Here is a 6,750-nt window from a genome sequence, read left to right on the forward strand (position 1 = left end):
TCTGGAGTATATGAACCTACAGATAATAACGTTCTGAGGAATTTCCTATGGAAAACTTCAATCTGCTTTATATCTTCATGTCCCCAGACTTCACTACCATACAATAAGATAGGCAAAATCAAATGGTCAAATAAATGACATTGAATATCAACTGACAACTGCAATTTCTTCGCTTTAGTCAACATACTGTATAACGCTTTTCTAGCCTGCACTATCTGCTTTGCCATTGCCTTTTTGAAAGTACCATTATAATTAAACTGTACTCCAAGATAAGCAAAATCATATACCACATCTATTTTTGCATGACCATACGTAAAATTTGGTAACTTCCTAACTTTCCCTCTGGAAAAAATCATTATTTTAGTTTTACTCGCATTGACTGTTAGGTGCCATGTATTACAATATCCTTGTACTGCATTCAGCGCTACTTGTAATTCGTCAGGGCTTTCTGCCAAAATGATCGTGTCATCAGCGTACAATAAACAAGACAACTTTGAAAAAAGCTCTAATTCGTCACCCTGTAAGGTATTTTGTATTTCTTCATTTAACATTTTCAAGCCAGGATAAATTTTGGCAATATGCTCTTGAAAGTCATTTAAATAAACAGCAAACAGCAATGGCGATAGGTGTTCACCTTGCCTAACTCCTACGTTACACGAGAAAAATTCAGACATTGCGCCGTTGACAGAAATACAGGACTTCGCACATTTGTACAAGCTTTTAACAACATTTAGGACTTTGCCATTTACACCTATTTTTAACAATTTAAACCACAAAAACTTTCTATCAATTAAATCAAACGCTTTTTTATAATCTATAAAAGCACAATATAAGCGTTTCCTTTTCTGTAGGTAAAAATCGATAATAGTCTTCAAAACAAACACATGATCAATGGTTGAATATGTTGAACGAAACCCAGCTTGTTCCTCACCTAACATACGATTATTATCAAGAAAGCTAGAAATTCTTTTATTCAAGACTGAGGTAAACAGTTTACCAAGGCAACTTAACAAGGTAATTCCACGATAATTATCTGGATTTGTGTTTTCACCTTTATTCTTAAAAATTGGGATAATCACTCCTATACACCATTCAGAGGGAACGATTCCACTATCTAAAACAATATTGAACAAATCAACAATAACCCTACGCATTTCTAAGGGGCAACTTTTCAAAAATTCATTTCTGATCAAATCTTTACCGCAAGCTTTGGCATTTTTCAATTTATTAACCATTAATTCAACCTCTTCTAATGTGATAGGTTCATTCAAACCATCATTTTGTATCGTCACATTATCAGCATCCAAAGGCATCCTTTCCTCTAAATTATCCTCTGATTTACATACATTTCCTAGAGATTTAAAATGCTGTACAAGATCACCCAAAGAAACATTAACTGCACTTTTAGTTCGACGACCATTACTGTTTAATAAATCCCAAAAGGCTCTAGGGTTTCCTTGTTTTTTCAAGGACCGTAGAGAGGCACTAAAGTCTTTGCCATGCCTTCTCCTTTTGTACCTTAGCAATTTTTTATATTTCTTACTTGCCATAAGAAAGTCACTTTGTAAAACATTAATATCTGTTACTTGAACATCTAATCTTCTACCTAGCTGAATTTTCCTGCTTAGCCTATTCCTTAAATTAAGATACTCTTTACGGGCAGCTTCACAATCGGCATCAAACCATAATTGTGATGGCGAATTCACATTATGTTGTTCTTTATGACTCCTTGCTGTATTTGACTGTTTCCACTTACACACACCAATATCTTGTGCAGCCTGTAAAAAAGAGTTACAGATCTCAGAGTAGCAATGATCTACCAATTCCTGACTTACATTTCCATGAATATTTTCCACAATTCCTGACAATTGTAAGGTTAATCTGTGCAGCCTATCAGAGTATTCATTTGCATTTTCACGATCCCACTTAAAAGACATGTACCTGGGCTTAGACGAGTCACAAATGGTATTAACATCATGAATTTCTTGGTTGTGTGTATGAGTTGATTGCAAAGTCATAACAATAGGACAATGAACATCCGATAAACACTTATCAAATAAGTCAACCTGGAAGTTTTGTATGTTATAAAACAATTCATGAGAAACAATAGCATAATCAATTGTGCTACAACCCCCATTCTTATTGAAACACGTGAAATTTCCAAAACCATTATCATCACCGAGCCGTCCATTGACGATAGCAAGACCTAAAGTTTTACATATGTCAATTACATGACTACCATTGTTATTTACCTTAACATCCATATTTTTACGCCTGATGGGCATATATGACTTATCCATACATGTACTAGGTGACAGACTGGAATCATCACAAAAGTTCAAACCAAGTAGGTCAGATACAGCATTATCATCAATATCTAAATAATCAGCAAGTAACCCTGTGCGAGCATTGAAATCCCCAACTAAACAAAATGGAACATTAAATTTACTTTTAATGTTAATAATATCCTGTACCAAACAATCAAAGACCTCATAGTTGTGATAAATTGAGCCTTCGCAGGGTAGATATACTGCACCCAATATAAACTCAAAACCTAAGATTTCTCTTTGAATCTTGACCCAAATAATTGAAGGGGAAATGGTATCACATAACCTTTCTGAATACGCAAAAATATGTTTTTTCATTAATATACACATGCCATGAAACCCTCCTAATCTCTGTTCACTTCTTCTAGACAAACAGTAATACTCAAAATCATGTAAAAAGGAGTTAGACAGATCAATAGAATCAGTTAACGTTTCCGAGAGACAAATAATATCATAAGTTTTCAAATACACATCAATTATACCAGCATTTAGCTTACTGGTCAAACCATTAACATTTAATGCTACAACAGAAAGCAAGATAGGGCTAGTGGTAAGACATGCCAAAAGGGGGTCTTCGTTTCCCTAGCCAGAGACATCAATGAAGAGACCTGAGCTTTTGAGCTTCTCCTCCCCCCAACCTAACTGTTTGAACAGGTCTTCTGGAGAGGAAAGTACATATTTCTTCTGCGGATCCTTCTTTAGAGTGCAGAAGATCTTGCAGTCTACTGTCCACACTTTCTCAGTTTCTTCATCTCGTTTAACGACATGAAGGAGCTTGGCGCGTGATGGGGCCAAATGCTCACCCAGCATAACGTCCTTGTATTCGGTATCCCGCAGCTGTCTCTTCTTCCGCAATAAAGCGGTGCGGGTATCCCTTCTAACAAAGCGGGCTACGATTGGGCGGGGCTTTGATGGATGTGGCCTGCCGACACGGTGGCTAGTGCTGATGTCGGCCTCGCTGAGAGTAACACCAGCCTTCGCTGATATTTCCATCACCACTGCAGTCGTTGATTCAACATCTTTTTCAGGCACCCCTCGAAAAACTATGTTATCCCGTCTGGAATATTGCTCAACATCGTCGAGCCTGTTGTCGTGAAGCTATAAAACAGCTTGGGTTTTTTCCTTCGATATGTGGGTGGTGGTTGCAATCTGTGTTGACAAAGAGTGGATCATAGGTAGAACGACAGCCACAACAGCCTTCACGATATCGCCGACCAGCTCCTTGCTGGAATCACGAGTAGCAGCGGCAGTACCCCTTCCACGTGGACGATCAGGAATAAGTGCCATTGCACTAGCTACCACATCTTCGATCTTGGAGGTGATATCAGCATCATCTTCCACGGGGAGAGCCTGAAACTTGTTTGCTACCTTTGCCATTGCTCTAAACAATCTTTCAATGTTCTTTCAATAATATCAAGTCAACTAACTCGCCTAACACAAAAGCGGGTATGTGGGGCAGTATACAGGACATGTGTTCCAAGTGTGCTCACGTGCCAAAGTTCACATTAAAATCAAAATAGAAACACAGCATACATGGGTGGCAGATTCATCCAAAACAGAGCCTAGGTGACACATTGAAGTATGACTATATGAAATATTCAGCAAAATCAAGCAAAATGTGTCATATAGAGATGAAATCCAACAGCAAGATAGTGCAGTCCCAAGCCATACCATACCAGAGTACTGTGATGTTATAGAGCATAGCTATTCACAAGACCAAAAGAAGGTGGACAAGTACGTCTTCAAAAATTTAGAACGACGCAAGGTCAATTTTCATTGTCTTTTGTTGGGCAGTGAATTTTGGAATAGATTACCTAAGTATTAATGTCAGATTAACAAGGTCTTAAAATGGGTTTCGGAATTATGTTACAAGTCATTTGTTGAATAAATCATGAATGAACTATCAAGTTATATAGCCTGAATATGTAAAAAATAATATATATTACATTATCAATTTTTGTATTGTAAGACATTGTGAAGTGTTCTTATTTATCGATTGTAATAGTAAATTCCTTATTTTTGTTTTGTTACGTTTTCTAAATTGATTTGTACCAAACTACTATGTTTAGCTTTTTAAGGGGTAAGGCTCGACTAGCACATGTGCTATTATCTGGTCCCTTTTACCAACCAATATCTTCTGTTCTTGTATATTAAGCACATTGTATTAGTATTACTGTAATGCTATTGTAATGTAATGTTGGTAAATGAAATAAAATCAAAATCAAATCAAATCAATCTTTATCGTTATCATAGCAATCATGTAGACTCCTATATTATGATGTTTCAGATAGTAGCAAACACTTAACCAACATATTGAGCTCCAGGTCCCTTGATTTCTGTAGAAACTGATACCATGCTGTCATCAGAAATGTAGAAACGTGGATATGTTTGACGGTGCATTCGAGCGTATAAGTATAAAGGGATTGTGATTTAATGTTTGGTTGTGTTTCCGTGTTACAGTATCGTTACGATTTTTTGCTGGCGTTGTTATGGATAGTGCAGTTAGCTAGTACTTGATTGAGACGTTTGTCAAAGTTATTGTTAACGATATGAAACGCGCCTTCCATTTTGGGCTTTAATTTGGGGATTAAAAAGTTCGACTTACGGGGCGTCGATCGGGGGGGGGGGGTGTCCTATATAAATTTTGAATTACAAGTCACAACTGTGTAACATATAGGCACATGGTACTTTCTTCACTTTTGTCATCTTACTAAGTTGCGTACTTTAAAAAGGGAATATCTTCGCTCGGTTGCTACGTTGCCTTGCACATTCACGTTAGGAAACTAGATAGGCAGAGAATCCATTGTGTGTTTAAAGCAAGTGCTATGGTACAGAAATACGCAGAGCATGTCTTTCCCACAAAAACCGGGGATCGTTGGGAGGTCTCTTCCCGGTAAGAAATGTTCAAAGGGATCGCTCCAAGCTACTGGAGAGTCGCAATTACTGTCTAAATGAAGTTTTAACCCTACATCCCTTATAGGATAAAAGTGAGATTGTGGTGTAAGCTTGCGTTGAAAAATGGATTAAATGGAAAGTTCGAAAGTATTTTGTTGTACTCACTTGTAATGATACAAGTCAACTTTCACCCTGATCTGATTGTTCTCTGAAATGATGAAAAACTACGTAATTTCTTTGTTCTTCACAAGGCCCCGAATACCATTTCGTCTACCATCCATAAGGTCTTATAATCATTACATAATTATTATTATTTATGATGAAATGATTATTAGACCAAATGGATAGTAGACAAAACGGGCATTAGACCAACTGAAATTTAGACTAAAAGATCAATAGACCAAATGGGTAGTAGACCTATTGGAAATTAGACCAAATGACTATTTGCTTAAAATGTCATTTGATGAAATGATAAAAACACGAGGTGATTACTAGACCATGAAGATAATACTAATATGTAATAATAGGCATTTCTATAGCGCCGTCTTATCTAGAAATTCTATTCTTAAGGCCCGGTCACACAGAGGGGACGCATGGGGGACGCACGGCCGGCGCATGGAAAATTTGCAATTTTGGCCAGTGCGTTGTCGTGCGCCCAACTTTTGTCGAAGCTATACAGCTAGCTGACACCAAATGCATAGCGCGCTGGACGCATACAGGGCGCACACAGAGCGCACATGAAAACAACTTCCACGAATGCACAGCGTGTTGCTAGCGCGCTGGACGAATGGTCCACGCATGCACCACGTTCTACGACGCACGGCCAGCGCATTGGAAATCGGAAAAGAACGTGTGCCTAACTTTTGTCATAATTTTGGAAAAGCTAGCGAGCTGACACAAAATGCACGGCGTGTAGCTAGCGCGCTGTGCGTATACAGGGCGTGTGCTCCGCGTTTGTCTGGCGCTGGTCTAGCGCGCTCCACGCATGTCTGGCGCTGGTCTAGCGCGCTCCGGCGCATGTCTGGCGTGCCTTTGGCGTGTATATTCATGCGTCGAGCTCGGCGCACGTTTTTGAGCATGCTCAAAAAATCCCGACGCACACAGCGAATGACGACGCATGCATAGCGCTGGTCCAGCGTTGGTCCAGCGCGCTCGACGAACGAGTAACGAATGATGACGCACGCCTAGCGAACGACAACGCACTAGCCCAAATTGCAAATTTCCAATGTGCTGGCCGTGCGTTCCCCATGCGTCCTCCCTGTGTGACCGGGCCTTTACGAGGCGCACTAATTGTTACCCGGCTTTAGCCTAGCTGGCATTAAAGCGCTCCAGCATTTCAAGGAATTAATTCCTGCCAGCTAAAAGATAAACGACAGGTGTAAACTGTATGGGTAAAGACCAATCGGGTAATAGCCGAACTAACCAAATGGCTATAAACCTTTGAGTGGTACCCAAAATATAGGTCTGTATTCTTTTTCTTTTCATCGGTTATTTATTTTGGGATCTTCTTTGTAACACCAGATGCACG

The sequence above is a fragment of the Strongylocentrotus purpuratus genome, unplaced genomic scaffold (genome assembly GCF_000002235.5).
Source record: "Strongylocentrotus purpuratus isolate Spur 01 unplaced genomic scaffold, Spur_5.0 spur5_scaffold_8, whole genome shotgun sequence".
Lineage (NCBI taxonomy): Eukaryota > Metazoa > Echinodermata > Echinoidea > Camarodonta > Strongylocentrotidae > Strongylocentrotus > Strongylocentrotus purpuratus.